The 11,742-nt window shown below is 41.6% G+C and overlaps 1 protein-coding gene across 1 annotated transcript in view; it reads right to left on the minus strand.

Annotated features, from left to right (window-relative positions):
* The window catches only part of RAP1A (RAP1A, member of RAS oncogene family), an 88,866-nt gene extending 79,637 nt beyond the window's left edge, over positions 1-9,229 (minus strand). The window contains exon 1 of the mRNA XM_081325714.1: positions 8,841-9,229. The gene's annotated coding sequence lies outside the window, so the exon portion shown is untranslated. The remainder of the gene's footprint in view (positions 1-8,840) is intronic.
* Positions 9,230-11,742: the final 2,513 nt, after the last annotated feature.

The following is an 11,742-nucleotide window of genomic DNA, read 5'->3' on the forward strand; positions in this document are numbered from 1 at the left end:
TAAAACATCAACAGAAAACCACCACTCCATAGATACTGAAATATTTCTCACTTTGTAATTCTGAGCACTCATCTATGTTTTAGTTAGTTCTTATCAAAATCAAAGAAATATTTTTTGGACGTACAGGTCTCTAGATTCTTTAAAGCAAAGATGGCTTATTAGTAAACAATTATTCTTTGTCCCAAAACTTCCTGAAATCATAATGTTTGTACTTACGAAATATATTTAATTTTAATATTTTCCTGCAATAGGACATTGATAGAATTAGGAAGTACAGTCATAAATTTTAGTTCAAAGATTGTCAGAGCCTCTTCAATACAAAACTCTTCAGTTAGAAATAAACAGTGATGTATAAAATGCACATTTCTAAATATTCTAAGAAAAAAGATGTTTTGTTATTGTTGTTCAGATACTACAGCTGCCAAGTTCAGTTCTACTTTATGCCAGCAATACCCCTCTGGGTGTGGGTGAGGCATGAAATCTGTATCATTTGGCATATCAGAGCATAAACTTTTTCAGTGCATGGCTATAATTCTGACACTCTTTATACAAAGTAGCACGCAAAACTATAAATAAACACAATATGCACAAATAAACTAGCCATTCCAATATCTGCATTGAAATGCAAATTAGTGTGTGTGTGTGTGTGTGTGTGTGTACACATACACACACATACACACACACAAATAGGTATTCTTGAAGTCAAAGGAATTAATTCCATTAAAAATACTTAGGATATTATTACATTCCAATCATGTTAATAGAACTAAGAACACCAATTTTTCCGCAAAAATCTGAAACTATAATGCATTGCCATCTACAATGCAAAAAAATGGATAAAATATATACAAATATGCATCTGATTGTGAACATAGACATGCATTTATGCTGTAAATTCTTATGTGAAAATTATTTAGTTTTATCTTCAGCCCTTAAAGTACTTATTCAAACTCAAGTAACTACAATTAACTAACTTTTCACTGATCACTTTCGCTACCATTCAGAAAGAATAGTATTTCCTTAACTATTCTCATCAAGGTCCTCCAATCTATTTGGGGAAGGGAGCCCTTGTCAGTTACATATTCATTGAATACAATATAATTGTTTTATTTTGTTCCTAAATTATAACCCATACTAAATAGCAGGAATCAACATTATGACTTTCTAAAACAGCAACCACTGTTCTGTTGAAGTGTCAAGCTTTGGAGAAAACATGTATGAAAATAGATCTGTTTACAGAATTAGTTGAACACAGAACTTCCTGTTTTAATTCAGCTCCACCTTAAAAACTACATATCTTCTACTGACATTTTTTCACCAGCTGCAAAGAAAATGTTCTTCAAATCTGCACTAGGATAATCAAATTGTCCAAAAACAAAATAATAAAGTATTAATATTTGTAATTTTCAAATAGTGTGTGAACATTTACTATTTGGGTGAAAAATCCATGGCAATACAATTGGAAATGCCAAGCTGTTCTAGTAGAACTATAGTCATATGAGTTTCAGTACAGCATTTGATACTGCTTTTGCAAAGATTAATAATAATAATAATAATAATAATAATAATAATAATAATAATAATAATAATAATAATAATAATAATAATAATAATAATAATAATTTGAAAGGGAGGTCATCTAGTCCAACCCCCTGCTCAGGCAACCAGTAATTTCCTGTATCTCAAAAGGAAGATTCCAAAAGAGAGGCCACATTCAACATTTGTGGCAGAAACACCAAACATCTCATTACACCTTAAAAAATAACGCATGCATTCTCTCAAAGTTTATTTATTTTTATTTATGTATATCCTGCCTTTATCATTTTTATAAAGAACTCAAGGGGCAAACATATGCAACCTTTCTCCTCCAATTTTCCTCACAGTCACCACCCTGTGAGGTAAGATGGACTGAAAATGACTGGCTCAAGGTCACCCCAGCTGGCTTTCATGGATAAGATAGGACTTGAACTCACAATCTCCAGCTTTCTAGTCTGGTGCTTTAATCACTAGACCAAACTGGCTCTCCGACTGGTTTATACAAGTATTGTAACTGTTTTTACACTACTTTATTTCAGTGGAATTTGCACTGGTGAACTTCTCACTGGAATGTTTTTTGGTATATAAGTATCAGGGTTCAACATATCAAGATAGTTCACCAATTTGAAAAATAGCACTTCAGTGCTTTGGGTTAACTAAAAGACCAAGGAAGCTGAAAATCCATTTCCCATGCTATTTTAAAGAGTTTCATTAAGTAACATGGAATAATTAAAAGCATCACGTTGTGTACTGAATTTTGAATATACTGAATTCTGACATTCTAACTGCTGCTACTGTTAAGCTCAACTGCAAACACTAAGGTGACAAGTGAATGCTATGAAAACTTTCAGTTCTTGACAGAACGTTTTTATGTTCTGAAATCTTAAAGTGCTGTAAACATATAACTAGTTTTGTAGACATGAATTATTCATTTTATGTTTTTAAAAACCCAGATATAAATGTATATTTTATTCATAACATTTAGTTTTAATTGACAGTTTTGTTCCGATTTTAAGCATCTCAAGATATCTGGACTATTTCCAGTCTTTCTACAAATAAAAAATATTGGCACAAAAATATCTCCTGGATTATTACTATAGAAAGTCAATTATTCTGAAACTTTTAAAATTAAGGAGAATATAATCTTGCCATTTAGAACTTCAATGTGATCTATATGAAGCAATCTACAAATCTATGTTTAGATCATTCAACTCCTTTAAAATCTATACAAACAAGATTTCACCATCCCAAGGATTTTTTGATTGCACACATGATGGACTGACACAGGGGTTCAGGAAGGAAATGAAGTACATGGAGAAGAATTATACTTCCCACATCATATTAAAATAGAAGACTGGCATGAAGTACAGACAATGTGACTGCTCTCCTGTCTTGTGACATACTGCAAATAGTATACTGCATATCCCTTTTTGGAGATGATGTTGGCATTTCAAAATAGGAAATCCTATAGCTAGTAAGCGGTATTAATGATCAGATAAGCTCATTTTTCATATTCAAAACCCAGTTGCTCCTATCACCCCGATAAAGAGCATTCCAAATTGAATGTGTTAAAATATTACCAGCTTGACAAATCAGTAATAATTCTAGTTTCCAGTAAGTTAAAGTGAGCAAATTTGGTAGTTAAAGCACCAAACTAGTAACTTTGAAACTGTGAGATTTAGACCAGCCTTAGGCACAAAGCCAGCTGGGTCACTTTAGGCCAGTTTTCTTCTCTCAGCCCTCAGAAGAAGGCAATGGCAAAACACCTTTGAAATCTTGCCAAGAAAACTGCAGGGATTTTCCAGTTTCTAGCAGTTAATATAGACTTGAAGGCATTAAACAATAACAACTTAAAGTGCTAAATATACATTTCTGAACGGGTTCCCACTGAATTTTTGCCTTCCAATTTTGCTGCTCCAAGGATTTTTTTATTTTTATTTTTTTGAAAAAAGAAAACACCTTCATGCATGCCTAAATTATTTGGTAAAATAACTAGCTTTCAGGAGACCTAAGGCATCTTTGCTTTTATGAACTGCTAGTTTTTTTATTTCCATGCTTTGGGGAGAGCAAATTAAGAGGCTGTACAAACCCATCAAATGAGTTTCGAATTCAAGGCTATGGACCTTTTATGTTACCGTAGAATCATGGCTGAACTAGCCAGGTGATGTTACATCAAATACGTTTTCTAGGAGAAAAATGACCATTCACTACAAATGCAAGCAGTTGCTCAGATTCCCCAAGCCAGAAATTACTACAATCTGAATAATTTATAATTCATTCTATAGAGAACTCCACACAAAGAATGAGCCTGTGCACAACCCCATACTGGACGATATCTATGATAATGGCAGCAGAACATCCCTGGTTTACACAGAATTCAGTTTCATATTGCTTTCAGCCACTGCAATATTCAAAAGACGGCTTGCTACAAAGTTTACAGCTGGCAGGAAGTTATTGGTTCATTCAAGGAGAGAGCTATTCATTCTAAGGCAAGACAAAAGCAACTGAAGTTAAGAAATGTCTTTTGACCCAAATGGGGATCCTTAGCAAAAGTGCTATTGCAAAAGACCTAAAGCTGTGCTAAAACTGAAACAGGATGGCAGCAAAGTGCCAGCAATCTTCCCCCAACCACAAAAGTTTAAAACAGAGAAGTCGAGAGTCCCGTTTCTTTTCCTTACATGTTACATGGGAGATGTGGGGAAATTCTGTATTTTACTTCCTCATTAATGAAACCAACCAGAAGCAGAAATTCAAGGGAAGGGGATGAGAGGAAGTGGAGTCTTTCTGGCAGTAATTCAAATATTTGGCATTAAGAACTCAGCATGCCGATGATTTCAATATAACAAGTTTGAATCCACCAGCATATCAAAGCAAGTTGTCACTCGTGGCTGGTGGAGACACAAATAAAAGCAGAACATCTTTAGCTAGAAAGGAGATGACAATATCACTACTGTACAGAAATAAGAATTAAATTTCAGTTATTGATATCCTTATGTTCAGAAGCCCCTTCATGGATTACTGCCTTGTCGTGGCGAAGGGGCTTGCGTAATTCAATGAAGCTATGAGCTATGCCGTGCAGGGCCACCCAAAACGGACAGGTCATAGCTGAGAGTTCTGACAAAACGTGATCCACTGGAGAAGGAAATGGCAAACCACTCCAGTATCTTTGCCATGAAAACCCTATGGACAGTACCAAAAGGCAAAACGATATGACGCTGGAAGATGAGCCCCTCAGGTCGGAAGGCGTCCAATATGCTACTGGGGAAGAGCAGAGGGCTAGTACTAGTAGCGCCAGAAAGAATGAAGCGACTGGGCCAAAGCCGAAAGGACGCTCAGCTGTGGATATGTCTGGTGGTGAAAGGAAAGTCCGATGCTGTAAAGATTTTTTCTCCATAGGAACCTGGAATGTAAGATCCATGAATCAAGGAAAGCTGGACGTAGTCAAACAAGAGATGACAAGACTGAACATCGACATCTTAGGTATCAGCGAACTAAAATGGACAGGAATGGGTGAATTTAATTCAGATGACCATCAGGTATACTACTGCGGGCAAGAATCCCTCAGAAGAAATGGAGTAGCCTTCATAGTCAATAAAAGAGTAGGAAAATCAATACTGGGATACAATCCTCAAAATGACAGAATGATCTCAGTTCGAATCCAAGGCAAACCATTCAATATCACAGTAGTCCAAGTCTATGCCCCAACCACCAGTGCTGAAGAGGATGAAATTGACCGGTTCTATGAAGCCCTACAGCACCTTATAGAAGTAACACCAAAAAATGATGTCCTTATCATCATGGGGGATTGGAATGCTAAAGTAGGAAGCCAAAAGATAACTGGAATAACAGGCAAGTTTGGCCTTGGAGTACAAAATGAAGCAGGGCACAGGCTGATAGAATTTTGTCAAGAGAATACGATGGTCATAGCAAACACTCTTTTCCAACAACCCAAGAGACGGCTCTACACATGGACATCACCAGACGGTCAACACAGAAATCAGATTGACTATATGCTCTGCAGCCAAAGATGGAGAAGCTCTATACAGTCGGTAAAAACAAGACCAGGAGCTGACTGTGGCTCAGACCATGAGCTTCTCCTTGCAAAGTTTAGGCTTAAACTGAAGAAAGTAGGGAAAAGCACTAGGCCAGTCAGGTATGAATTAAATCATATCCCTGTTGAATATACAGTAGAGGTGACAAATAGATTTAAGGAATTAGATCTGATAGACAGAGTGCCTGAAGAACTATGGACAGAGGTTCGCGACATTGTACAACAGGTAGCAACCAAAACTATCCCAAAGAAAAAGAAATGCAAGAAAGCAAAATGGCTGTCTGAGGAAGCTTTGCAAATAGCTGAGGAAAGGAGGGAAGCGAAAGGCAAGGGAGAAAAACATAGATATGCCCAATTGAATGCAGAATTCCAGAGAATAGCTAGAAGAGATAAGAATGCCTTCTTAAATGAACAGTGCAAAGAAATAGAAGAAAACAATAGAATAGGGAGGACCAGAGATCTTTTCAAGAAAATTGGAGAGATGAAGGGAACGTTTAATGCAAAAATGGGCATGATAAAGGACCAAAATGGCAGGGACCTAACAGAGGCAGAAGAGATTAAGAAGAGGTGGCAAAATTACACAGAAGAACTATACAAGAATGAGCTTAACGTCCCAGATAATCACAATGATGTGGTCACTGACCTCGAGCCAGACATCCTAGAATGTGAGGTGAAGTGGGCCTTAGAAAAGCTGAGCAACAACAAAGCTAGTGGAGGTGACAGTATTCCAGCTGAGCTATTCAAAATCTTAAAAGACAGTGCAGTAAAAGTGCTACACTCAATTTGCCAGCAAATTTGGAAAACTCAACAGTGGCCACAGGATTGGAAAAGATCAGTTTACATTCCAATTCCAAAGAAAGGCAGTGCCAAAGAATGTTCAAACTATCGCACCATTGCACTCATTTCTCATGCTAGTAAAGTCATGCTTAAAATCCTACAAGCTAGACTTCAGCAGTATGTGGATCGAGAACTACCAGAAGTACAGGCAGGATTTCGAAGAGGCAGAGGAACTAGAGATCAAATTGCCAACATACGCTGGATCATGGAGAAAGCTAGGGAGTTCCAGAAAAACATCTACTTCTGCTTCATTGACTATGCTAAAGCCTTTGATTGTGTGGATCATAACAAACTGTGGCAAGTTCTTAAAGAGATGGGAGTACCAGACCATCTTATTTGTCTCTTGAGAAACCTATATGCGGGTCAAGAAGCAACGGTGAGAACTGGACATGGAACCACTGATTGGTTCAAAATTGGGAAAGGAGTCCGGCAAGGCTGTATACTGTCGCCCTGCCTATTTAACTTATATGCAGAGCACATCATGAGAAAGGCAGGGCTAGATGAATCAAAAGTTGGAATTAAGATTGCCGGAAGAAATATCAACAACCTAAGATACGCAGATGATACCACTCTAATGGCAGAAAGTGAAGAAGAACTAAAGAGCCTCTTGTTGCGGGTGAAGAAGGAGAGTGCAAAACTTGGGTTGAAACTTAACATTAAGAAAACCAAGATCATGGCAACTGGCCCTCTCAATTCCTGGCAAATAGATGGGGAAGAAATGGAGGTAGTGACAGATTTTGTTTTCCTGGGCTCCAAGATCACTGCAGATGGGGACTGTAGCCAAGAAATTAAAAGACGCTTGCTCCTGGGGAGGAAAGCCATGGCAAATCTAGACAGCACACTAAAAAGCAGAGACATCACCCTGTCAACAAAAGTGCGTATAGTCAAGGCTATGGTCTTCCCAGTTGCAATGTATGGCAGTGAAAGTTGGACCATAAGAAAGGCTGAACGCCAAAGAATTGAGGCCTTTGAACTATGGTGCTGGAGAAGACTCCTGCGAGTCCCTTGGACTGCAAGGCGATCAAACCGGTCAGTCCTAGAGGAGATCAATCCTGACTGCTCTTTAGAAGGCCAGATCCTGAAGCTAAAACTCAAATACTTTGGCCACCTAATGAGAAGGAAGGACTCACTGGAGAAGAGCCTAATGCTGGGAAAGATCGAGGGCAATAGAAGAAGGGGACGACAGAGAATGAGGTGGCTGGATGGAGTCACTGAAGCAGTAGGCGTGAGCTTAAATGGACTCCAGAAGATGGTAGAAGACAGGAAGGCCTGGAGGAATGTTGTCCATAGGGTCGCGATGGGTCGGACACGACTTCGCAGCTAACAACAAATGTTCAAAAGACCATTAGATATAAGAGAAGGAGCAGCAACCATGCTGATGTCAGCCACACTGTATTGATACAGAAACTAGCCTGAAAATGTTTGGCACCCACAGTGTGGACACCAAAGAAGGAGCAGCTTTTGTCCCTGGGTTTCTCTGTCCCAGAGAGAAAGATTATACCACAGCTCTAGTCCTAGAGCAGGGGTCGGCAACCTCGGCTCTTTTATGACTCGTGGACTTCAACTCCCAGAATTCCTGAGCCAGCATAGCTGGCTCCGGAATTCTGGGAGTTGAAGTCCACGAGTCATAAAAGAGCCGAGGTTGCCGACCCCTGTCCTAGAGGGAAGGGACCACCCTCCAACCAGGCACAGAGGCCTTTTAGCTGTGTGGGCAGCAGGACCGTCTCCGGGCACCCTAGAAAAAGGCGGAAATCTCCATCCTGTCCCGAAGGAGCAGAACTAACTGCAAGAGAGAGAAGAGAGGCAGCGACCTTCCAACAACTACTGGGGAAAGGTATCTGTGCTGTCAAATCGATCAAAAGAACCTTCCCCTCCTCCTCCTCCCTGCCCCCTCCAGCACTCCCACCCTTTTTTTATTTTTTCTTTCCTCAAAGAAACGTCGGAGAACTTCACCACTTTTAACCCCGCGATCACCCACGACTCTCCATCGTTCAGGAACTCCCTCCCCCCCCTCCCTCTCACCTCGCAACCTCCACCGACCGCAAACACGCACACGTTACGTGCACTCCGGGCAGTCAACTCTCTGGCCCGGCTCCAGCCTGGCTGTCAGAGCCTCTCCCTCCGGAGCCCTTTTTTTTTGCTGCCGGGGGGGGGGTGCAGCAATTTCCCCGCCGCCTCGCTTTGGGGAGGGGGCGGGGGAAGAGGTGCCTCTTCCTTTCTCCGGAGGGAAAGACGCCCGCCCGCCCGCTCGGCTCGGCTCGGCTCGCTCGCTTCTTTCCCTCTCGGGCTCCGAGCCAACACGAAGCTGCAGGGCCCCCTCGGCCTGGCTGCGAAAAGGGAGGCGGCCGGGCCCCCGCACAGAAGCAGAGGCCGACCAAACCGCCACCGCTTCCCCCTCTCCAGCCGCCCCACTCACCCCGTTGCCAGTGCCTGCCGGGGCGAGCCCAGCCGCCCGCTGCTTTGCTGGTTTTCCTTCCTCCGGCTTCTCGCTACCTGCCTGCTCGCCTTCGCTCGAGGCTCGGTGGCTCCAGTGTGCGGCGGCGGCGGCGGCGGCAGCTCAGGCGCTCCGCCCCCCCACTCCTTTCCTCCCTGGGAGCGAGGCGGGACTTGGGAGCCGGCGAGGGCGGAGCGAGAGCGACGGGCGCAGGAAAGGCGAAGGAGCAGCGCCCGGGAGTCCGGGGCGGCTCGGCGGGGCAGCTACGAGATGGCCAAAGCTGCGCCTTAAGTTTCGGCACGCTGATTTTTTTTTTAAGGGTGCTTCGCTGCTCTCTGTTTGCATGGCTGATATCCAACCGGCAGCTCTTGTTTAGGGAGAAAGGGTGCCAAGCAGCAGTTAAGTCGTCTCTCCTCCAACCGAGCGGGGCCCGGATCTACCTCACCGGTTGGGAAGCGTGCTGGAACGATCCTCCCAAACCCACCACCACCCCCACTCCCTCACGGAAGCAGCACCTGCGACCCCTGCAACATTTCCTCCCTTCACTTAGGGCAGCGTTTCCCAACCTTAGGAACTTGAAGATGCGTGGACTTCAACTCCCAGAATTCCCCAGCCAGCATAGCTGGCTGGGGAATTCTGGGAGTTGAAGTCCACGCATCTTCAAGTTCCTAAGGTTGGAAAACGCTGACTTAGGGAGCAAGGCAGCCAGTTGTCCCTATCTGCTGCTGCTGTCAGTACTGGGCTGAAATATCCAGATGTGCGCTAGATAGCAGCAAAAAGTTACAATTGCCTTTGTCTCTTTGCTCCCTTCTCGTGGCCGTCCGGGCAATTTACAGGCCAGCGCTATTATACAGAATCGCACTGCAGTACAGTAAGGAAAAGTGCTTACGCGCAGTTTTCGCCGTGAACGTGAGCGCCACCTCTCTGCGGTCAGCGCAATTGCAACTTCCAAAATGAAAGAGACTTTTGTAAGTGTTCGATGTTTTTGTGTTTTTTTTACCATCTGTCCGTTAAGATGTCCAACCAAGAAAGAAATATATAATAATGCAAATGTCATATTTAAATTTTAAACAGTAGACCTGTCTGTATCAACTTTTGTCAACTACAAAATAGGGAAACAAGTTTTCCTGTCCTGTGATTTTTGTGATGACTAGCAATCCACTCGTGCATTATTTCAACAAAATGCTAATTAAAAATTCAGTTTTGGTCTGTCCGGATGTAAGAGTAAATCGAAGCTAACACATCATCTAAAGGAATGTTTCTCAAACTTGGCAACTTTAAAATGTGTGGACTTCAACTTCCAGAACTCCTCACACTTTAGATCAATGTGACTTGTAAACCCACAAAATGCTTTGCTCCTTTCCCCAACCTGATGCCATTAAGATAGGTTGGATTTTAATTCTTGTAACTGTTACCCAGCATAGTTTTTGAGAGGGCTCCAACACATCTGGAGCCCATTGAGTTGGAGAAGATTGCCCAGCAAAAAGTAAAAAGAGGAAGGAACGTTCCTTGCTTTTAATTGCTCACTTAGCCTTCTCTCAGCAATGGAGAAATTTGGGCCTCATTAAAGAAAGATAGGAAAAAGCAATTCGTGATTTTGCCTAGCCCTAGATGAACAGTAACCAGCTTTACCTGCACTTTCCCTCTCTAGATAACAATGAAAATGTGAGGGTTTTTGGCCCCAGTCCACAGCACCAAGCAGTACTATGCCAGCAGTGGAGGGTCATTTGATCATTGCAAAGTACAAATAGAAAAATCATGTTCTTGTATGTACTGTGTATATAATGTCAATTTCTGGAGTGAAAACATTTCCACAGTAGGGAGACATCTGGCTTAGCATCTTTGTTCTGACATGCTTCTTTTCTGCATAAAATAATTCCTTTTATGGAGCATTCCACAAAGGATCAAAATATCACAGTACCTGTTTTACACTTACACTGCATGATGTTCCAGAAATACATCTGGTTCCACAACAGTAATTCAGCTATGTATGCCTAGTTTTGACAGGCCATTTCGATGTTATTTGCAGAGTGAGGACTTAGAAGTTCCCAAATTCATTTTACACAATCATCTGAGGCCAATTTGAGGTTGAGTCTGTCACATGAAATCCAAATGCTGCCAGTCAATATGCACCAGTTTCAGTTATTACATCCTTCTCAATTTAAAAGGTTACTTATTGGAGTCAAAAAGTAGATTCAGTAGGACTGATCTTTTCCCTGTAGCAAATCAAATACAGGGTTAAATTTGGTCAAACTAAGCCCTAATCCTCTGCTATCCATGATGGATATTTTCTTCCTTTGGCAGCAATGGGAGCTTTAATTGTGGGGAAAAACGAGTGGAGAGGGTGTTCTAAATGAATTGTAATGGAGGCCAATGAATAAAGCACTTTTCTCTACATTTTCCCCCCACTATTTCTTTTAAAAAATATATATCACCTTCGCCCTGTAGCGGTGAACCTTCATTGAACTGTTGAGCTGTGACTTAAACTCAGCTTTAGTAATATTTGCAGCACTTAACATATGTATGATCTTATTATAGATGTTCTGTGAAGAGTCATTTTAAAAACAACTATGAGTTAACCTGTCTGCTTTTATTCTGAAAAAAGAAACCCCAACTGAGGGCTCCCAATCTAGGTCACCTGTTTCCTGCTTGAAAAAAAGAGAAAAAGACCCACTCCCTACCAGTCCTTGCAATCACAGGAGAAAACAACTGAGATGATTTTCAGCAAAAAAAAAGACTGAAAGAAGGCACCCATCCCAATCAGGAATACATTTTCAATATGGGCATGTGGGAGTTTTCCCCTCTTGAGTGGCCAAGTTGCATATACTGACATGTATGATATTTGGTGTTCACTAGGTTTCTCACTGAACAAGGGACGCGGTGG

Source organism: Vipera berus (genome assembly GCF_964194415.1).
Source record: "Vipera berus genome assembly, chromosome: 3".
Taxonomy (NCBI): Eukaryota; Metazoa; Chordata; class Lepidosauria; order Squamata; family Viperidae; genus Vipera; species Vipera berus.